This window comes from Cimex lectularius, unplaced genomic scaffold (assembly GCF_000648675.2).
Source record: "Cimex lectularius strain Harlan isolate CLEC.00 unplaced genomic scaffold, Clec_2.1 scaffold137, whole genome shotgun sequence".
NCBI lineage: Eukaryota > Metazoa > Arthropoda > Insecta > Hemiptera > Cimicidae > Cimex > Cimex lectularius.
The window spans coordinates 22,105-45,972 of NW_019392687.1; the positions used below are offsets into that span (position 1 = coordinate 22,105).

At 34.0% G+C, this 23,868-nt stretch overlaps 1 protein-coding gene across 2 annotated transcripts in view; it reads left to right on the plus strand.

Moving 5' to 3' along the window:
- Positions 1 to 1,599: 1,599 nt before the first annotated feature.
- The window catches only part of LOC106664804 (calpain-9-like), a 44,679-nt gene continuing 22,410 nt past the window's right edge, over positions 1,600 to 23,868 (plus strand). The window contains exon 1 of one of the 2 annotated variants that reach the window (XM_014390815.2): positions 1,600 to 1,769. The gene's annotated coding sequence lies outside the window, so the exon portion shown is untranslated. Of the gene's footprint in view, positions 1,770 to 14,257; positions 14,395 to 23,868 lie in introns of those variants that run through there. The other variant, XM_014390814.2, reaches the window with a different exon arrangement.

Genomic DNA, 23,868 nt, shown 5'->3' on the forward strand with positions numbered 1-23,868 from the left:
GGGTTGACCATGTTATGTTTCTTCAAAAAATGGCTTCTTGGATTCTTGGGCTTTCATCACTGAGCGCCAAGTGGCGTCCATCGAGTTGACAGTGCTAGGTTAATTTCTTAAGAGCGTTGTAATAATATTGTTGGAATCCTCGTCCAGAGAAATAGAGATAAAAGAAAAAGAAAGTTGGGGAGAGAGTTTTGTGATAGAAAAGGGAAGGAGAGAGAGATAGAGATATGAAATGGGAGCAAAAGTAGGGCATGAGAAAAGTAAGTGGAAGGAAAGAGAATATGAATAAAAGAGTGAGAGGAAGTGAGACAAAACATGAAATAGATATATAGAAATAAAGAGAGAGAAAGATTAGTGGGATAAAAGGAAAATACCAAAGAGAGAGGGAGGAAAGAAAAAGAGGAATGGAGAGAGTGTTTTGCGAGATGTTGAGAAAAAAGAAAGAGCGAGATTGGAAGGAAGGGAAAGGGAGTATAGTGAAAGAAGAAAGAAAAAAAGACAGAATGTATTGATAGAGAGAGCGAGAGAGAGAGAGAGAGAGAGAGAGAGAGAGAGAGAGAGAGATTTGTGAGAGAAAGGGAAATGGTTATGGAGAGGGAGAGAAAGAGAGAGAGTGACTGATAGGGATGGAGAGATAGTTATTGGTAGAAATGGAAAGAAAGATATATATATATATATATATATAGGAACTCTTAATTTTCTTTTCACAATTTATACCAGCAATATTGCACGATTATAATAAAGCAATAACACCAACAAATCCCAATTCCAAGTTGAAGCATGTAACTTATTACGCTGAACAAGTTAACGGAGGCCAAGTTGGCCTAGGCTGGNTACTCTGAAATGGTTGAGAATCGGACCATGGACAATATGAACTTTTTTGTTCATTTTAGGGTGAAGAATCTACTGGAGAAGTTTGTAGCACGAGTAGCAATTCACCCTGTATATATCGATGCATAGAGAGGAAAGAAGAGTTGAGAACGAAGAAGGAAAATAGGAAAAAAGTGATACTAAGTGAGGTAGAATATGTTTGAGAGGGAGAGGGATTCTGGGTAAGAAAATAGAGAGAGAGTTTTGTGGGAGAAAGTTAGAGGAAGATGGGTAGATAGGTGGACAGAGATAGAAAAATAAACACATATATATAGTGAGAGTGAGAAAGGGAGAGAGAGAGAGAGAGAGAGAAAAACATAGATGATATTGTTTTCTAAATAGAACAAGAAGGATAGTATGAATGAGAAGGAGAGGGTGTGAAGGAGCGAGAAAGAGAGTGAGTAGAAATTTAAATTGAACTTGAAGGTTGGTGTATTTGAAGTGACGTAACTAACACTTTGAGTAGCTTTTATTTTTCTGCAATTTGTCCTAGTTAGAAATAGCAATTTTCCTTAATTTCTTTGTACGATTAGACATTAAATCTGTTAGATCTCAAGGTTAGTATAACGCTTTCAAGAAGGAAGGGTTGAAAGGATTGTTCGTTTGATAAATAGGCCTCTCATTTAGCAAAGAAAAGAAATTTTCGACCTTAGGCGGTCACGTGCCGCTTATTAGAGTCGCAGTCTCTGTTCAGTTGAAAGCCAACTATTTAAGAATAGAACGCGACGGATTCAGGAGGGAAATAGGTCATTTTTAATACAGTCCTAATCGATAGAAAAAGTTTCTGCTTCCAACCTCGCGATATCGACTTGGCATTGTCGGAGTTAAGACGAGAATAGCATATGCAGGAGAAGCGCCGGTTACAGCGAGGGGGACCATGACTCCATGTGTTGTTGACATGGGTGAGTTAAATACGCTTATTCATAACCGGATTGTTGATTTAGATCGTAAAATATATTAATAATGCCTGGTCGATAAGTCAGATCGGTCAACCAAGACCACAAGAAAGGAAAGTTCAATTAATTGCTATCCTGAAGATTTTTTTTTCTACAACCGAAACCCTGATACTTTGTTAAATAATCAATGCCATGGTACAAAGTAGAGACAGCTTGCACAATTATTCATAAAATATATTAAATTGATAAGGTCGGATGAAAGCTTCAGGGTCATCGGTTTGCCACAAAACTAACTTTAGAACAAATCGGACGGTTTTTTAAGGTTAGTAGTTACTTTGTTCAAAAATGTTGCTTCCACACCGTTTTGAAACTCTTAAGTTTCTCTTCGATAAAATTATAAGGTTATAACGTCGCTAGCCAGATTTTTGAGGTTATAACCTCATTGTATCACTCATACTTGACTTTTTCAGTTATTGTTATAGAAATCCTTTTATATTTTACTCAAATTTATAATCTAATCTGCTCTAAGTGTAATACGTATAAGGTAATAACGTTCAAAATCAATACTGTAAACGTTTTAAGGTTATAAACTTGTTAAAATCTACTTTTTTGTTCAAGTTTATAATTTTTTAACAAACCTAATACACCTTTTACATTTTGAGGTGAAACCGTGTTTTATGTTATTATTATTTGATGGTCCTACATATTAAAAGTTAAGATATTATAAGATTATATTTCTAGCAATAAATCTTATTAACTTACGAAGGTATAACCAAAATTTGGAGGTTATAACCTCATTCAGTTACTAACCATGACACATTGAAATAATTACTTTTTCACCTCAAACCTCGAAGTTACTTTTTTTTAACGTTTCCAACAGAACACTGAATCTTGAAGAATTTTTGAACAAGTTACTAACTAATAGATAATTTAAGATTTACTTTTTACCAAATGTTCTAAAACTTCAATATTTTGGAGGTTATGTCAGTAAGAAACATTTTGAAGTGTAACCATTCCAACTTGCAAAAGTTACTAATTACTATTGTTTCAGGTTATTATTATTTGACGTACCTACATATTAGAAGTTGAGATATTGTAAGATTATATTTCCGGCTATAAATCTTATTAAATAACGAAGGTATAACCAATATTATGTTACTAACTTAATTTGTTTGAAAGTATTACATTTTACCCACAACTGGGGAGAACTGTTTCATTGTTTTAGGTTATAACTCTGAATCTCAAATCATTTTTGGAGGTTGTAACCTCATTAAGTTACAATGGCACATTGAAATGATTACTTTTTCACCACAATCCTCGAAGTTACTTTTTTAACGTTTGCAACAGAACATTAAACGTTGCCCTGAAGATGATCTCAATAAAAGATCGAAACGTTGGCACGTAAAAGAAAATGTTTTTCTGAAGCCTACATCACACCCGACCGCATCTCACGATATCTGAATAATTAAACGTTGAAGAATTTTTGAGCATGTTAGTAACTAATAGATTATTTAGGGTTATTACTTTTTAACGTTGTAAAAATTCAATATTTTGAAGGTTATGTCAGTATGAAACATTTTGAAATTGGTAATCCAAAGTGACTGTACTAGAGGTTTTGATTTAAGAATGGTTTCAATAGGTTTGACCATGTTATCTTTCTGTAAAAAATGCCTATCCTTGGTTTCTCCTGTTCAGTAATGAATTAGTTTGTGTTCCCACGCGATGATGGAGAAACCGAGTCGCCAGTGATGTGGGTGGTTCGACAGGGCTCCGTCTTCGGCTCCCTTCTATTCTGTTTCCTATCTATATGATCTGTTCTGCAGCAACATACTTTTGCTGATTATCTCCAAATCTAAGTGAAATGTTCAAAGTTCTTGTTTATCAATCTAATGCGCATTTCGACATCGGACTTTGGACATCATATTTTATGAGTTTGATGACTTCAATGATTTTATTAGTTTCTTCCAATTGGATAATTTGAGATAATATTATGTTAAAAGAATACTAGTAGCCTCAATAAGATACTAATTAATATACCATTGAAGGTAATTATTTTTTAACAAGCATGTTAATAGTTTTACACTTTTGAGGTGATATCATTTCCAACTTTAGTAAATTTAGTAGATCTTTCGTAGTTTTGTTCTTTATGTCTACAGAATACGATTTTTGGTTAATTTATAGTTTATTTAAGTAAAGAAAAGAAAAAGTTCTTGATTCTCTAAGGTGCTAATTTTTAACAATACTGTGATTTTTCAATTTATAACTAAATAACGTCCCTGTTGTTTGTTTAACTTAGCATCTGAAATTATTAGCTGGTTATTACCATCATAGAACGTACTTCTAAGTTTAACTCCGTCTTGCGAATGTCTCCAGATGGCCAGAAGATAACGACTTTCCTGGGCGTTTGTAATGGTTCGAATCATAAATATTCATACGGCATGGACGTGCTAGTTTGCACCAAAGGTCAGCCGATTACAAAAGACGACAGTCTGCCAAGCTGCAAAGCGACAGACTCGATTGTCTTCCTAGTCGATTGTGATGAAAAGCGTCGGCCATGGACTGCGATAACCAACGAGCAGATAATGTCCGTCAAACGATGCCATTTCCTCATCTTCCCATGAACAATAGTCTGAATATTAAATTGAAATAAATAATTGTATACAATAAAAAAATTATTATGATTTAAACAAAAATATATCAAACAACCTGAAAAAATTAAAAACCAAATATATTAGTTAATTAATTTTTACTTATTTAGAAATCGTGAGATGCGGTCGGGTGTGATGTAGGTTTCAGAAAAACATTTTCTTAATCGAGCCAACGTTTCGAACATTATTGAAATCATCTTCAGGGCCTGGGTATAAATTCACTTTTCCACATCCAAAATGTATTTGTTAAATGGAAACAATGTTTGTAAATCCCAGGCCCTGAAGATGATCTCAATACAGTTCGAAACGTTGGCACGATAAAGAAAATGTTTTTCTGAAACCTACATCACACCAGACCGCATCTCACGATTTCTAAATAATTATCGATTAACGGTCACTAATCACCACACGTTAATTTTTACATTCACCTGCCTTTATAGAAGGCTCAAAAAGTGAAAATATCGTATTTATATTTTTACTCAAGTTAAATTTTACCTCTGTAATATAACACTTTCGTGATTCCGTGAGAAGTGGTCTGTTTAATTGGTTCGTGCGTATTTGCGTGACAACTGCTTTTCATTTTCATATCACTTTCCCCATTCGTAGTTGAATTCATTGATTGTTGAGTTCTCTTTATACATTTGTGGAAGTGTTGAAAAAAATTAGCGGTTTAAATGCCTAATCTGCAAATCGAGCTATTGACCTATTAATAATTTATGAAACAACTCTGCGCGAGCGTGTGCGTGTGTTGTGTGCGTTTGATTCTGTCTGCATAAAAATATAAAATACCAATAGTAGGATAGACTACCTCAATTTTACTGAATTATTTTGTCTCTCTATTTTTATTTCTAAATATTCCTAATATTTCTCTCTCTCTTTCTCGTTCTGTCTCTCGTTCTATCTTTTGCTCTCTCCCTCTTAGTCTACCTTTTCAACATTTCATCCATGCTTCCATATTATCGTTTTATCTACCTATATCTCTGACCGTTTATCTGTTCGTCTATATATCACTCTCTCTCTCTCTCTCTCTCTCTCTCTCTTTCTAATTTTGTCTCTCACACTCTCTCACTTTCTCTTTCTTTTTCTCATTTTGTCTCTCTCTCTTTCTCATTTTGTCTCTCGTTCTCTCTCTTGCTCTCTCCCTCTTAGTCTGCCTTTTCATCATTTTATCCATGCTTCCTTATTATACCTTTATCTATCCATTTCTCTGACTATCTATCTTTTGTCACACTCTCTCTTACTCTCTCTCTCTCACTGTCTCTCTCTCTTTCTCATTTTGTCTCTCGTTCTCTCTTTTGCTCTCTCCCTCTTAGTCTGCCTTTTCATCATTTCATCCATGCTTCCTTATTATACCTTTATCTATCCATTTCTCTGACTATCTATCTTTTGTCACACTCTCTCTTACTCTCTCTCTCTCTCTCTCTCTCTCTCTCTCTCTCTCTCTCTCTCTCTCTCACTCACTCCTCTCTCTCTCTCACTCTATCTATCTATCTATTTATGTATTTAACTATCTAGCTACCTGTTTGTCTATCTATTTATGAAGCTATTTAATTTATTTATTCTATTTATTTATCCATCTATATATCTCCATATCCATCTTTTCTTTTCCCTTTTGAATGTATGCAACATTAAATAAAATCGCATTAATTCATTCATTCGTTCCTTCTCTTTCTGTCAATTACATATCTATCTTCTTATCCTTTATTTCTTTCCACTCTTGTATGTATCTAAATACCCATCTATTTTCTCTAACTATCTATCTTTCTATCCTTTTTTAAAAAAAAATAGTTCCTACGCACAGTAAGTTGTTTTCCAACGGTCCCGATTTCGAGCCCTTAGCTCATCATCAGGTTGAAGGATTTCTACAATCTGATGAATGAATTGCAAAACTTTTGGTGGTTGTAGAAATCCTCTAGTGAGTAGGAACTATCTTTAAAAAAAAAAAAAAGGATTGAACACCGCACTCACTCCAACATTCATCATTTCACACACTCTCTCTCTCTCTCTCTCTCTCTCTCTCTCTCTCTCTCTCTCTCTCTGTATGTATGTGTATGTGTATTTATCTCCCACTTTCTATTTCTCTTTTTATATTTTTCGTTAGTTATGTTGTCCCAGTCTTTTCTTTCATTCAAAGGCGTTATTTTTCACTATCCACCGAACTGCATCTTAGGTGGAAATGTAGCCCTATCTTATGTTACCGGTGATCGGGGTTATTCGCAGGAACGGCCCAACAGTTAAATAACACTGACAAAATGGGACATCGTAGTTTTCGGGGAGGAGGAGGAAAGCGAAAAAACTGAGAAACCGAAAAGTACGCCGGGGTCATCCGGTTCGGACGGATTTTATCCCATGCTGGCCATTCACCACGCTGTCGCCAGGCACCAATGAGGTGATTCTTACAAAAGAGGCCGACTCGTAATCCGGCTTATCGGATTCGTTGCCGGCGGAAATCGTCAACTGCGAAGCGTATAATCCGATCCTAATCTAGGCTTGGTCTTACGAGAACGGAATGGAGAATAAACGCTGGAACGAAGAAACAATCAACGTCGGTAGCAAATTATACTTGAAAATAATCAACTTTCCCCAAATTTTAAATGGAAAGAAAATAGAGCTGCAAGAGAGATTTGTTAGCAAAGTGAGATTTCTAATGATTAGGATAGTTTCAAAGTGATCATCACCATCGACCACACGCAAAACTAAAAAAAAACAGAAGAATCATTGGAGGTTAACCAAAATAAAACGAGGAAGTCTCTTGTCTGGATAATGTATAGGAGTACGGGCAGAAGTAACAGTGAGCAGATTGAAGAGTGAGCGGAAGAGACAAATTTCTGGGCTACTATGAGGACCTCCTCAAATACATGCTAAGGAACTGATTAACAGCCCAAAGCTGACTAGTGAGCTCTAACAAAAGTAAAAAGGCACAATCTAGATGAACGATTCTTATATCCCCATCAAATTAATATATAGAAGGAAGGAAAAATGGGGGAGTAAGATAGAGAGAAATAGAGATAACAAGAGAAATAGAGAGAAACCTCAGGTTGGTACACATGTTCAAGCAGGGCAAACATAAAAATCAAAAATCTTATAAGCACACACATACACATCACACCACACGCACAAACAGAAAAACGCGGAGAGTAGAGAAACAATCCAAAAATCAGAGTTATAGAGTGGTAGAGATAAAGAGTGAGAGAGATTTAGAGAAATAGATAGCTATGAAAGATTTGATTTTAATTTTATCTTTTTATTTTTACTACAAAATCAGGCCTCAAGGGCTTTTCTTACATTTAACGAGGTACACTTAAATTATATCATGTACATCGTGTTCACAAATAATTTGTACAAATCAAAAATAACATTCCTTACATAAATATGTCTTCTTAGTTAACGGTTAAATTAAATTAAATTAAATTAAGCTCGATCTTACAAACATAAAATTCTGTACATATTGAAACAGAAAACCATGAACTATTTTTAATTGCAAGAAATCACGATAAACACTTTTTACATATTATGAAGAAGAAAAAAAATACAATAAATAAATAAAACTGAATTGGAAGAATCCATAAGAACTCTTACAACAAAAATAGTGATAATAATTAGTATAATTAATTTTTATTAACTTTTTATTCATTAAAAATAAGATAATTGTTGGTGCTTCAAGCTTTGTGAAATGTAATATGTTTTATTAATTATATTAGGAGTACGTACGATATTCTTTTAGGGCTTTTTTATACGAATATTGGGATTCACATGTTTTTACTGAGTTGGGAGTTCTTTATAAAATTGAGTACTTTTTAGAAACAATGAATTTTTATATGATTGTGTTCTATGGATTTCTACACATCATATTTAAACGTGTAGCTTTAAAATTCATTGTTTCATCATTTCTATCATACAGGATGGTTTACTCGTCAACCTCATATTGTTAAAATTTTATTACTTCTTCTATTTTCAAAAGGTCTAAAGCTTTGTATATATCTTATGCATGAGTTTAAAACTACTTTTAATTTATGATTATTGTTATGATTAAGATATAATATTTAGATAATTAATTTAGATATGACAGAGAGAGACAGAGAAATATAGACAGATGGCTAAAGAATGAATTAATGGGAGAAGTTAATGAATTAATACCGTGTTATTGTGTGTGTGTGTGTGTGTGTGTGTGTGTGTGTGTGTGTGTGTGTGTGTGTGAGAGAGAGAGAGAGAGAGAGAGAGAGAGAGAGAGAGAGAACCTAACGAAACTTCAGGTAAGTACATAGGTTCAAGCAGGGCAAACAGAAAAACCACAAATCTTTTAAGCACACCCATAAAGAAACAGAAAGAGAGGGTGATTGGAGAAACAATCCAAAAACCAGAGTGACTGATAGAGATGGAGAGTGAGAGAGATTTAGAAAAACAGGTAGAGAGATGGGGAGAGAAAAAGAAAAAGAGAGAGAGAGAGAGAGAGAAATACAGATACGTAAAGAATGAATTAATAAGAGAAGATAATGAATTAATTTAGGTTTATTTACAAAATTCGCTAATTTAGGTCGCGAACGACAATTTCTTATAATTAACCAAAGCGAGAGAGAGAGAGAGAGAGAGAGAGAGAGAGAGAGAGAGAGAGAGAGAGAGAGAGAGGATGGTGGGAGCGAGAAAGAGCGAGAGAGAGTGAGAAAGACAGAACAGCGAAACCTCAGGTAAGTTCATATGTCCAAGCAGGGCAAACGGAAAAATCAAAATTTTTTTAAGAACACACACTTAAACAACCAGAATGAAAGGGTGATTAGAGAAACAATTCAAAATCCAGAGTGGCTGATAGAGATAGAGAGTGAGAGAGAGAGAGAGAGAGAGGGAGAGAGATTTAGAGAAACAGATAGATAAATAGGGAGAGAGAGAGAGAGAGAGAGAGAGAGAGAGAGAGAGAGAGAGAGAGACAGACAGACAGACAGACAGACAGACAGACAGACAGAGAGGCAGAGAGACAGACAGACAGCGAGAAAAAGAGAGAAAGAGAAATACGGATAGGTAAAGAATGAATTAATACGATAAGATAATGAATTAATTATTTAGAAATCGTGAGAAGCGGTCTGGTGTGAGGTAGGTTTCAGAAAAACATTTTCTTTATCGTGCCAACGTTTCGATCTTTATTGAGATCATCTTCTGGGCTCAAAGTGTTTGTCTACTGTGTAATTGTGCCATTCTTGCGAGACGTGTACTCGTCGAGAGCACTCTCGACGAATAAATATCGATTAGTGGTCACTAATCACCACACATAATGAATTAATATAGTTTTATTTAAAAAAATGGCAAATTTAGGTCACGAATGTCTTATAATTAACCAGAGAGAGAGAGAGAGAGAGAGAGAGAGAGAGAGAGAGAGAGAAGAAGAATAAGAAGAAGAAGAGAGGGAGTGAGAGAGAAGAAAAGTGAGAGAGAAGAAGAAGAATGAGAGAGAGAGAAAGAGAAGAAGAGAGAGAGGGGGACAAACAGAATAAATAGACAGTCCGAGACAGAGACAAATAAATGATAACATGGTAAAATGGAAGGAAACCGTGAGGGAGGGAGAAAGAAAAAACAGACAGAGAAAGAGAGAGAGAGAGAAAAAGTGAAATATAAAGAGAAAGGCAGAGATAACAAATAATGAGAGATCGAAAGAGAAATAAAGACGGAAAGAGTGAAAGACAGAGATACAGAGAAATTAGAGAGAGAGAGAGAGAGAGAGAGAGAGAGAGAGAGCAATATATTTTATATGTAACAGTTAATATTTGTTTTTCTTTCTCTATAGCTGTCCAGAATAGTTATAAATATAGTTTCATATTATTTAACAGACATTATCAAAACAATGTGGGACAATAGATAACGACTTTGTATAATACTATATAGTTTTTAATATAAAGTAATGAAAAAATTGTATATTTAATATTCTAGCAGCTGTGAGTATCGTACATTCCACCACGAAGGCCGTGAAAAATAATAAATTCACGTAAAATATGTTTTTTCTTAATATATTCAAAAATTATTTGGTCAATAACTTTCGTAAGGTTAGTTTTTAAAGTGAATACACGGCCTGATTTTCAAATTGAATTTTAACGTTGGACTAATTAGTCCTTATATAATTCGTGTCTCTTTGTTCCTAATTATTTTATTTGTTAAGTTTCACTTTTGCCTCCAAAAAAAGAGCCAGGAATTCTTTGTCGTAACCAGGCCTTGTTGATTCTAACGGTTGACAAACTCTATTTGTGACAATGTGATAAAGAGAGCCCCATTTGACGAATGAGAGAAGTCATCGCCACAGTGATAAAACCATATTGTTTATACAGATAATTTATCAGCGTAGTACTATTACTTTTCAAAGGCGGGCGGAGAGAAAACAAAAAAAATTAATGTTTTGATAAACAGCCGGTACTGCGTGTTGTTTGTTTGGAGGCTAATAACGTTTTTATTTGTTGTTTCTTGGTCTAAATTGTTTAACAGTCGATTTAAAAAAAAGGTTTTATAAACAAACTCCTAATTAAACTGTTCAAAACGGTTTGTTTGTGAATAAATACAGGACGTTTTGAAATGTAGTTTTAAACGGAAAAATAATTTTTATTCGTAGTTCATTTATTCAAGAGTGGAAGGTCACAACTACTGTTCTCAGTTTAGTGTTTATTACAAAACTCTTGGGTAAAACTTATAAACTAAAACGGCTTTTAAAGTCAACTTAGTTCAAAATCTTGAAGCTGGCCCTTAAATGGAGGTTAAGGAATTCCGAAAGGTCAGAGAAATCTATAAAGAGCAACAGATCAAGCCTGACTGTTATAAATTGAACATAATTGCGCTTTTCATCCTTAATCGGCGAATAATTTAAATATAAAAGTTCACATCTGATTTTAAACAATCGAAGCACGTAAGAAAATGGTAATTTTTTTAAAGGGACCGGGATATGAATAGAAAAGTGCAAGGGAATGATCAAGCTTATATCAATCTTTGTACTGCAAAACCTGCAAGACTGTTGAGCCTGAGAAGCACGTTATTCCAAGTGTCCAGGATTGTAAAAAAATGATCATTTATCAATGTTATCAATTGAAAACCTTATTTCCACCGACATATTCCACGACTAAAACCATGAAAAGATAACTTTCACTGATATCTTAGAGAGATGAAAATCAGAGATACTAAAGACTTTGCAGATGTTTGAGGATTGTAATTTTCAAGTGTAACAGAATGTTGACCAATTTTTCCATTGTAAGTTGTAAGGGTAGAGAAGGAATTAGCTTAAGAATAAAGAAGCCAGCTAAGTTCGAAGGTTCCTTGTGATTAATTAAAACAATTAGTAACTTTTTTATAAAGATTTTATAAGTTAGTTTTTGGTGTTTTATTACTTTTTTCTTTCAACGAATACTTACTTTCATTTTATAACTCACTCTCTTTCTCTCTCTCACTTTATGTCATTCTTCCCTTCCTTACGTGGTCTCTATTTTCTCTTTTGAAAAACCTTTTGAAATTTTGTGAGCATCACTCCCTTTACGTTTCCTCTTTCCCTCTTAACCTCACTCATTTCCACCTTTCATACCTATTTTCCCTTTTACCACTTCCTTTTATAATTTTTATATCTCTATCTTTATGTATGTCTAACAATGTCTGTCCATCTGTGTGTATGTTTGTCACTCCCTCTTTCTCTATCCATCTACGTCTCTGTCTCTTTCTGACGTTCTGTCTCTTTCTCCAAGATTTCCAGAATAGTCTGAAAAATCACCTCTTATCAAGTTATGATTTATTTATTCGGAAATCGTGAGATGCGGTTTGGTGTGACGTAGGTTTTAGAAAAACATTTTCTTTATCGTACCAACGTTTTACTTTTCACTTATTTTATTAGTAATTTACTTTTTAAGTGCTCAATTATTTTGCAAATTAGAATATTTATTTCCATAGGCAATTTGAAGCAAATATGTATGTAGTTCAATGTAAATCGAATAGATGAAATATACCTATTGACCACAGAAATATATTATTCGAAGTAATATTAATGTTTAATAAATTAGAAGTAGAGTAAAATTAATAACCATTGTATTTCACATTACATGTTAAAATCCGAGGTCGTTGAGATCAAATCTTGTGTGTTTGATAAATAATGCGTTTATCATCATCATCTATTTCTGTTTTTATCTAAATATCACCCAATTCACCTTTTTTGGTATCAACTAAATATCTATCTTTAGCTGTTATTTGTTGAGTTTCCATTTCTACAAATGTATTTCCATCATTACCTAATTTATCTTCTCATTCTCATTATGTCCAAGCATCTGTCTATTTATCTTGTTCTTTCTCCCCTGGGGGATTTTGTTCTCCATCTTGCAGTGAGATTCTATACGTCTGTCTATTTATCGTTTGCTTACAGGGAACAAATCGCTAAATATATTTTGACTGAAACGTAAATGGCAAAATTTCACTTTTACAATTATATTGCTAATAAATAATAATACCCTTGAGACCAAATCTTGTGTGATTGATAAATAAAGCGTTCATCTTTACCTCTCTCTCTTTCTCACTCACTCTCTCACTCTCTCNATTCTATCTTTTCTTTCTTCCTCCTTCTTCACTATTTCCCTTTTATCGCTGCGTTTTGTAATTTTTGAAAGTGTCTCTCTTTTTATGCATGACTAACTCTGCCTATCCATTTGTCTGTATGTCTGTCACTATCACTTTCTCCATCCATCTCTCTCTCTCTCTCTCTCTCCATCCATCTCTCTCTCTCTCTCTCTCTCTCTCTCTCTCTCTCTCTCTCTCTCTCTCTCTACCTATCTATGCATATGTCTATTTATCTCCACTTTCTATTTCTCTTTTTACATTTTTCGTTAGTTATGTTGTCCTACTCTTTTCTTTCACTCAAAGGCGTTATTTTTCACTGTCTGTCTTTCTCTCTTTCTCTCTCTCTCTCTCTCTCTCTCTCTTTCTCTCTCTTCCTCCTTCACTTCCTTCTTCACTATTCTCCCTTTTGTAATTTTTGTAGGTATCTCTTTGTAAATGTATCTCTGCCTGTCCGTCTGTCACTCAACTCTCCCTTCCTCTATTTCCTTATTTCAATCAACCTATTCACCTCTCTAATCGATATCTCTCTAATTTTTATCTAGTCCTATTTATTTCATTTTTCTCTCGACTTATCTCTTTTAATCACAATTTAAAATAATTTTTCTTTACCTATGAATAACTTATAATAGAATTTAACTAATAATAATTATAACTGTTATTTTTTTTGTGTGTTTCTATGTATTCATTGTCAATCAATAATTGTTGTATTTCATTATTTTTTGTTCTATTGTAGGTTATACGTGTATATAAGGTTTTTCATTAATTTTTAAATAATAATAGTCACAATATCTCCTACTATTATTACCTGCGTAATAACTGGTTATTTATTTTTTTCTTCACCTTTCCTTATTTTACCCCTATATCATTCTCATTTGGCACTTTAATGTTACAGTATGTCAAAGTGGTGCCACAAAGAAATATAGCATCATTATATTGGAAAATATAAGAACGTTTGAGTAATAGAATATCCGCGAATTATTAATTAGTATATTATAATTAAAATATAATTATTTTTCTAAAACCAAGTAAAATTTGTGTTCGAAAGTCTAATTAATTCTTCACTCTTGTCACCAATTTTCAACTGGAGTTCAAGCATGTGCGATTGTTGATCAAAACGTTTAAGTTATTACGGTACAATTTGTCATCGCACTTGTAGAATCGGCGATTTACTTTGAAATAGCTTGACGTTGAAGTTTTTTTTATTATTTGTGTAAGCAAAAATTAAAAGTTTTGGGAAATAAAAACATGCCAATTGGTTCCAAAATGTATATAATTTGTACTGTGTGCTTTTGTCACTTGGCTTCGTAATGGCCGCTTCTGTAGATCGCGTGTTTTGTTTCGTGGTGTTTCGATCCGGCTAAACTGACCCGAACTGACCCTTGGCCAAACACAGCCGACATCTCAACACCGCCTAAGCTCCTTCTGTAAGTACAAACTTCGACTTTATGCACTTGACGACTTGACGAAAAAAACACTGTTAACCTCACTTCAAACAGTACATAAAGGAATTTTCTTTCTATCAAGAAATCTCGTTACCTAAAATCTAAAGTTACGTAAGAAAATTTGTATCTAAAATGATTGAAAATCACGACTGACAAAAAATAAAATAAAATTCGAACGTAAATTCCGAGTGGGAAGGTTAGATTTGACGTCGTTCTCAAGTTATGATGTATTTTGTGTATCCAAGCAACGTATACAAAAAATAAATGCTTCCAACGATTGATTATCATCGAGCTGTTGTTTCATTGTCTTTTTTACTCTTCCAATATGTACATCAAGTTATACAGTTTAATTATATACAATTATTAGAGCTTAAAAGAATAAAATTGTATTTTTATGTCATTCTACTGGAGAAAAGAAACAATATTTTTTGTTTTGGTGAAGAAATCTTCAATATTAAAATTCTTTTCTAACATAGTCATAATATTATCTTTTTTTACCTAATAAATAAGAAAATCTATTTATTTTTATAAACAACTTTCTTCAACCTTTTGCAAAAAACAATAACAACTATCTCCATTAAAAATAATTGGATTGGCGATAAGGAATGCAGAACGTGTGTTTCATCAGAAGATGTGATAAAACAAACTTTAAAAAAATCTACATATTAAATCAGAAGAATTGTTATATTCGATATTTTACCTATATGTTAGGTAAATTTCATTTTAACTGTACTTCAACCTTTTATAAACGTCTACATTCTAATAATTTTCATCAGCACAGAGCTTAAGATAGGCTTTCAATAGCCCATATTCAATGATGATGGACTTGATTTGATTTTTCTAATTGTTAAACTTAAGTTTTAATTTTTACATTTCCAAAATCGAGAGTACGAAATTTGAAGTTTCGAACAAATTTCAATAGTTATTTTGATTCAAATAAGGTCGTACGCCAATTAATATTTATTTCATCGGGTATAATTAAAAATAAATAAATAGTTTGTTGTCTTTTTACCTGATCAGAACGTTATAAAATAAAATCTATAGTAAAAAAAGTTTATTGACGGCGAGATAAATTTTTTTCCAGGTAAATTCTTATAAATAATAGTTAGATAATACTAGTTGTGTTCGCCAGCAGCCAAATATATATTTTTTTTATTTGTTGGTTTCTATTTATTGAGGTTGTTCCAATAATTATTTTTTCTACTTTTCCAACACTCCATATTCCGATATTTGACAATTTTTAAACGAAAATCTTTTATTTGGCTAATTTTCTTTCACTACAAAAATCAAAGTATTCAAAATTGAATAATTTATGTAGTTAAATATTAACTTGTGAGTCACAGTAACAGCAAAATCACATGCGGATAACATGCCTTCGTTAAAAAAAAGCATCTAAAAAAAACTATGCAATAAGTGCAAAAAAATATTATTAAAAAAATTTAAAATTTAATTGGGTAACGATAGATATTAGATTGTATCCATGTGAAAATAATTCAAATGTATATGTTTATCAGAGGTTTAAAGATATTTAAAGTAAAATCTGGCTATTTTATAGTTATAATAAAGGCCAATATAATAATTATTTTGTGATTTCAAAACGATTCTGTAATATATGGATTTTTTTATCTAATTTTGTCTGATGAAAGACCCGTTATGCGTTTCTTATCGCCTATCCAATTAAATTTCATGCAGATATTTTATTGCTCATCGATCCTAGAAGTTTTTTTTAAAGAAAAAATCAATTTCCTGTTTTATTTAATACTAGAGACGAGCTAGGAAATGCTACAAAGACAGATTCTCCACTAAAATAGAACATCCTGACTTTTTTCACAAAATGAGATAAATTACTTTAAACTCTAATGAATTTTTTATGATAAAATTGTATAATTTGATGTATATATTTAATGTCAAAAAGGCCATAAAACAACAGCCTAATTGTAATTTTCACCTAGTATTACCAAAAGTTTCATTCATCAATTGACACATAGACCAAACTAAAAATGGTGAAACGATCAGAGAAAACCAGCGAGAACTGACGGACCAGGATGTCCTGAAACGATCAAGCTTGCAGGCTAACTTTTTCGTTGTAAAAGCTTCATTTTTAAGTTCTATACATAAAGAACTACCAGAATCCAAATTTACAATTATTTCATAGAACTCAAATTATTCTAAGTACAGGCATTACCTTACTCTTTTCATGGTCATAATCTAATGTCGATCGAATCTCAGCTGAAGTTTAAATCTTCTAACATATTTCTATGCACTTGTAATATAAACTAATCATCGTATAACAACTAAAAAATGTATATGTAAAATCAAAAATTACATCTCAAAATTAGCGGTATAGTTTTTAAAATGGGGTAAAGAAAAAGCTAAGTCTCTGGCTGTAAAGACTTGATCCCTCTACAAATCCTAAGATCATCCCGTGAACAATCCGTCGAAGGCCGACTGAAGATCTGACCCGATTATTCTACCAAGACAGTTTCCCGGGTTTTTATCCCGGGTTTTCTTTCCCGAAGGGATAATACTACAACAAATAAATTATTTTAAAATTAAAATCTCAATCACAAAGGATTAGAGTGAAATTAATCTACCAAATTTTAATAATTAATTAAGGGGGTTTTAAAATATTTAGAGTCGTAGGAAAAGAATCGTTTTTTGCTGCAACCAGTTGATTGAATTGACGGTCCGTCTTTGCTCGCTTTTAACGTTTAATAAGACAGACAAGCTATAGCAAATTCGTTCCAATCTTTCTGATTTAATAGGAAGATGTGGGATGATTTGTTCATACCGTTATTACCAGAATTATAAAGGGTTTCATGTTTGACGGTCGTTTAAATGACACAATAGCTAAGAATTTCATTATTGCGTGACTATACAGGGTGTCAATGTACTAAGCTACCCTTAGTTTTCTCAAAAAAATACTCAACTTAAAAAAAAAACATTACAGTTTTAGATTAAAATTTTAGCTTAAGATACTTGCAAACAGTGCAATAATTATGGTTTTGTTTTGTTTTTGAGGACACTGAGGATACTAGGAAGCGGGGATTGGTATTCACCCAAGTACTGCCATACTTGATCTTGCATATATCCTACTTCAATTCATATGGTCTTTCTTTTATGAAGTATCAGGTCATGCAAAAAATATTGTGAATCTATCCAAAAATCCTGTTTCACATAACACATTTTTTGACAAGTGTACGTATTTCTGCTTGAACGGTCTAGATGTTCTTCCGTAATGAGTTTCCTTCACTAGTTTTGGAGCCATCTGTATGATGAAAGCAGCTTTTGGCTTATTATACTTTCTTAGTCCCTTATTTCAGTCTGTCGAGTCGATTCTTCTTTTAAACAGTACTAGGTAGGTGACGGCAATCTAGGAAAAGGGATTCCATGTTCCCAAGTATTAGGTGCATGGTACATAAATACAAGGTAGCCTCCTGGCTTATTGTATTTTTCCTAGTTTCTTAGTTCAGTTCAATCGATCGGATCCTTCTTTCAAGAAGTCATTGCCATCAGTTACTAAAGTTGCTACAACTCCTCTCCCTAGGTTTTCTTTGGATCCCAGGTTATCTATTCATTGAGCAGTCTCTTCACATTTGAAGATGATATGGGTGGTTGTTTTTTCCTACATATTGCATAATCTACAGGTGGCATCATTATTAAATATACCCATGTGTAGATGTTTTCTCAGACAACCACTGACCTCCTGGTTGAGGTGATAACCTATAATCCTATCACTGCTTTGAGTTTAAGCTTCTCTTGGTTGTTTTAGCGTAGGTTTACTGTGACTAACGCCCCTAGAGTTTACCAGTTTCTCCTTTTGTCGTTTTTGGATCTATTATGTGATGGATTCTGTGTTTGTTTTTGTTATCCCAGTGGTTCTTTCGGATCCTCCTCTGACCAGCCTGTCTGCGGTTTCGTTACCAAAACTCCTTTGTGTCCTGGTACCCAACATATCATCAAGTTGTTGTGTTTCACCAGGTTTTCGAGTTTTTAAATGAATTCACATACTAATTTTGTTGTGATTTTTAGACATGCTAATGCTTTAATAGATGTTCGGCTATCCCATTTTATGAGGATTTTTTTGCCAGTGTAACCTCTTAAGATTTTCCAAAGCTCAACATTGATGGATTCAGCTTGAAGACCAAGGTGTATTCTCCTAATGAGTTTGATCGCTCAAGTTTTGGGTTTGTACAACATATGCCTGATCCAGTTGGTTCGTATATTTTGGAGCCATCTGTATAGCATATCTTATCTTCTCCTTCAGCGATTGTATGCTATACAATTGTATTTGATTTTCTCCTGATATCTTCTTCCCCTTTAGAATATTGAATAAATTATACTGTGTGAAATGTAGAGCTTAGGAGGTTGAGTAGTTTTTGAATAAAATGAATACTTGTACGTTGACACCTTGTAGTTTTATGAATTTAAGTAAAATTTTATTCAAATTCTTCCAAATAGCATTGGGATCCCTGAGAGTCGTTGAACTGGAAGTTGCTAGATTGACATCGATTATCTCTGGCCCGGTTTTTTTTCGCTTTTAGTCTTCAATCAGAAACGGTTTAACGATTCGTTCCTTCTTTAGTACAAAAAAAGATCAGAAACGATCAAATTCAATTGACCAGTTATTTATTTAATTTTAATTTAAGCAATTTTAAGCAATACAGATTTGAAACTCACTTATCTCATCAAGTGATAATTATTTAAACGTATACTTCGCCAAAAAAGTGGATCAGTTATGTCAGAACAGTAGGTGGAGCTAATAATTAGAAAGCAGAGCATTATACAACGACTTTCTTCTCGAAAGGTGGTCTCAAAGGGAGAGAAAGAAATACCGAAATTTGTACATTGTCTGTTTGAAGGTTGGAAATACATTTTTACACCTCTGATAAAACACGTGTGGTTTTTCCGATCTGAAGCGGGCAGAAACAATATTGCCCCTTGCAAACAATGATGGTAAATGTTTGTACTCTCGTCTTCCATATTCTCCCTGTTTCATTTGAAAATTTTCAATGAACAAACATTGGAAAAAAACCAACCGCAATTTTTAATATTCTTTCCCATTCGAGACGACGTGGGTACAAAATGTTAATAAAGAATACTTTTTAATATTTTGCACTGAATCATAACAGGACACTGCAGAGTAAATGGGGATGTAAAGAAGATTTGGCACAACCCAACGTGCAAATTCTGCAAAGAAGCAAAGAAGAAGCCAGCACTCCTGGAACCACATTTGCCCGCTGAGTGTGTTGGGTAACCGTAGAAGAAATTCAGCCACTATAACTGGGCCTAGTAATCATATTTCTTGATAGACTAGGAACACACCCAGAAAATGTTAGATCTTACTTTAATATTTTTCCCTGTTATAATGCCTAAAAGATAATGAAAATACAAAAAAATTCGTTTTCGACTGTCCACTCTCAGCTACGCATGCTTAAGACCTATCTCAATTGAGGTGAACTATGTGTCAGGTGGTACTGGTATAAGGCAAGGATGTAAAAGACTGAGTTTCGTGTACGTTTTGCTATAGGAAACGCTTTTAAAAATATGGATGGTCCCAAGTAAATTGCGCACAATCAAAGGCGATTTTCGGAAAATTGGTTTTTCAGAAGGGATAGGATCGCGTTATATATATCTCATTGCCATTTTAACACCTAAGGTTTCCACAGCAAGGCACTTAAAGCAGAAAGCAACTGCCACTAGAACTGCTTTGCATACAAAGATGATTTTCGGAAATTAGTTTTTCCAAAAGAATAAGATCTCGTTGTGTATACCTCATGGTCATTCTAACACCCAATCCTTCCATGACAAGACACTGAAAACAGAAATCAACCGTCACTAAAACTGCTTTATATGCAATCTGAACGGGGTCAGCAGTAACTTTCTCAAAATCAAAGGTGGTTTCTGGAAAATTGGTTTTTCAGTTTTGTACATATATCTCATGGTTATTCTAACACTCAAGCTTTCCATAGCAAGACACTTAAAGCAGAAAGCAACTCCCGCCAGAACTGCGTTGCATATAATCTGGAGGGGGTCATCAATAAATTTCGCAAAATCAAAGGTGTCTTTCGGAAAACTGGTTTTTCAGTTATGTACATATATCTCATGGTCATTCTACCACTCAAACTTTCCATAGCAAGACACTTAAAACAGAAAGCAACTGCCGCTAGAAATGTTTTGCATATAATCTGGAGGGGGTCATCATGCAAAATCTAAGGTGACTTTCGAAAAATTGGTTTTTTTCAGAAGAAATAGGATCGCGTTATGTATATTTCATGGTCATTCTAACACCCAAGCTTTCCATCGGAAAGCACTTAAAGCAGAAAGCAACTGCCACCCGAACTGCTTTGCATACAATCCGGACGTGTTATCAGTAACTTTCTCAAACTCAAAGGTGACATTCGGCAAAAAAGAGGGTGTTCAGCCGCTTCGGAAAGGTGGGTTTTTAAAAGAACAAGGATCGAGTTATCGCATTTCGACGTCATCTTTACACTCCAAGCTTTCTATAGCAGAAAATAACTGCCACTAAAACTGCTTTGCATACATTTGGAGGGGTCATCCATCTAGTCTATTAAACCTACAAACTAACAATTCTTCACCCTCACTAATTTTGTCCTAAAATTCAATATGAATTCCATCGTTTTTAGCTGAATTTTTCTTTTCCATTACATGCATTCCTTGCCCAAACAATTTCCTGATTTTCTATTAATATATCTTCTTCGTGCAATGGTTCTTTCATTGCTAATAGCCCTTATATTACCAATGTGCTTCTCAATCTTCCTAATATAATCCTGTATAACCATGCATTACAACATAGATAATCATTCATTAAATTGACACCGAACATAGGAGCTACGATGTTTATAAAATTGAAGTGCCAACAGAGCTTATTATAAACCGAGATATACTGATCATCATGCTTTCAAATTATTGACAGGCTCTCCTTCGAGAATTTGTGAACTATTCTGCAATGTTAGAGCTTCGAGTGGGGGTTGTTTTCAACCCCCTTAGATGTGGTCGACATCAAAAGTCGCCAGAACGACCGCAGACGAATTTCATGATTTCGAACCCTCCGACCGAGGGTCGACTTCCCTATTCATTGTCCCCATATCGCACTTCAATTGTTCGTTCAAGTACGAAATACGTCATTTCTCGTAATATTATCAACAACGGAAATTATTATGTACTTATCTTCTGTCATTCTCTGTTGCACATATTCTTTTCAAATTATTGTCTTCACATACTCTTACGGATACCTGGAAAAACAACTGTTAGCTCGTATACATATGTACACATAGACTGATAGAATGAAAAAGGGAGAAATAGAAAAACACAGATTTCTCTCTTAACAAAACTTTTGAAAAATAGTTACATAGCTTGAATTGATTGAATTCTAGGCGAAGAAATAAAGTTAAAAAGGTAGTTGACGGTGGTGTGTAGATACAGCGCCATTGAGACCTATTTCCATCAAATCGTTATATTATTGTACACTGGAGCGTTTCCATGATCCTCTGGGGTGAGATTTTTCGTCCACGGATGGCTTTCATCCACCGAAATGTTTGGCAAAACGCAAGAAAATTGAAGGCCGAAATCGAGAATTAAAACCGTAACCGAATTGTTTTTTAAAAGTGCTGATGCGCAATTTTTCCTTCCACACTCCTCTTTTTCTTAAATGAAATTTATTATCTATTAAGAGAAGGGGAGGGTGAAAGAAAGTAAGAGAAAGTTAGGAAGAAAGAATGAAATTAGAAAAACAAGACGGGGGAGCGGAAGTGAGGGTCAGTGTAAAAGAAAAGATAGAAAGATATATAAGTAGATATTAAGATAAAGAAATAGAGAGAGAAAGAAAGAAATATAATAAAAGAAGGAGAAAGATACAATAGTGAGTGGGAGTGTAAGAAAGTAAGAAAGTGATTGTAAGAGAAAAGTGAAGTTACAGCGAAATTTTGTTTGAGTCTATTGAGACACCTAGTATCATAGTGCATTTTCATATCTTACTATATCATTCTCTAATATTATTGGATCACTATTCATATATTCCAATTCACAGGTAAATTGCGGATGCACAACAATCATACTGTTACATTTACTAGGAGTAATCATTAAACCATGATTTTGTGCCCATTCATTTAGAGTTAGTAGTTAACTTCACTAATTTCGTGGTCCGCTTGGCCAATTAATATATTTCAATTAATTAAGGTTTTTAATTGAGATGAAAAAAGTCAATGGCACGGGCGGGATTCGAACCCACGATCTTCGGCTAGATACGCCGTTGCTCTACCACTTGAGCTATCGTGACCTCAATCCACTCGGACACTAACGTCCCATCTCAACCCCACCTTTTGAATTGCCATTTTTCAAATGTCGTAATCGGATTAGATTCTCGACGACAAATGGCAAAAAAATGGCAAAATGGAGGGAATATTCAAAAGGTGGGGTTGAGATGGGAAGTAAGTTTCTCAGTGGATCGAGGTCACGATAGCTCAAGTGGTAGAGCAGCGGCGTATCAAGCCGAAGATCGTGGGTTCGAATCCCGCTCGTGCATTGACTTTTTTATCTCAACTAAAAACCTTAATTAATTGTTACAATCTCAGAAAAACAAACTATTAAAGAATTATTCTCCAAACTCACAAAATTCGCCGGTCTTCATTCAATACATTGAACTTGCGACTCTACCCGATGCGTAACACGTTTGGGTAGGGTGTGCACATCTATGCGAAGCGCACGCCATGTACACTCACACAGCTTGTATCACAAATCAGTATCACAATCGCAACGCCTATATTGCTCTAAATGCACTATTTTCAGCAAAACCTTGTTGTTATTTTTATTATTTGTTGTCATTTAAATTTTAAAAGCACAACCATCCAATACATTGTTAGTTAAATTAATTTATTTAATTATATTTATATAATTAAATAAAGTTATACCAGGGGGCGTCGGAGTCCGCAACGGTTAGGCGTTGACACGGCGTTCATCACTGTGAGATAAAGGTCCCGGGTTCGAATCCGGCGTCCCTGCATTCGAACCCGACATACTTACAAATGGGCTTTTTTTCAAAAACACCGGCACCCCAAGAGTTTATATGACCTCTGCTGTTGCGAACCATCGTAAAAAAAATGAATAAATAAAGTAATACCGGTGATGTTGTATTGGATCTGCTTGAGGTCATTTTACAGGTGAATAAAGAACATCACTAATTGGGTTTCACCAAGCTTTTGGCGAATGTTCCGTCATATTCACCTGTTAAATGACCTCAAGAAGATCCAATACAACATCAGTTTAAACTACGTAGGTTGATCAACGTCAACTAAAATACCGGTGTTTCGATAAATTTTCTGCCTAACCATCATAATTAAATAATTCTTATAAAAACTCATGAATTTTTGATCTCGTTTAATTTGGTTTACATTAAAATAAGCATGTTGTAATTAACATAACGACAAAATTACATAT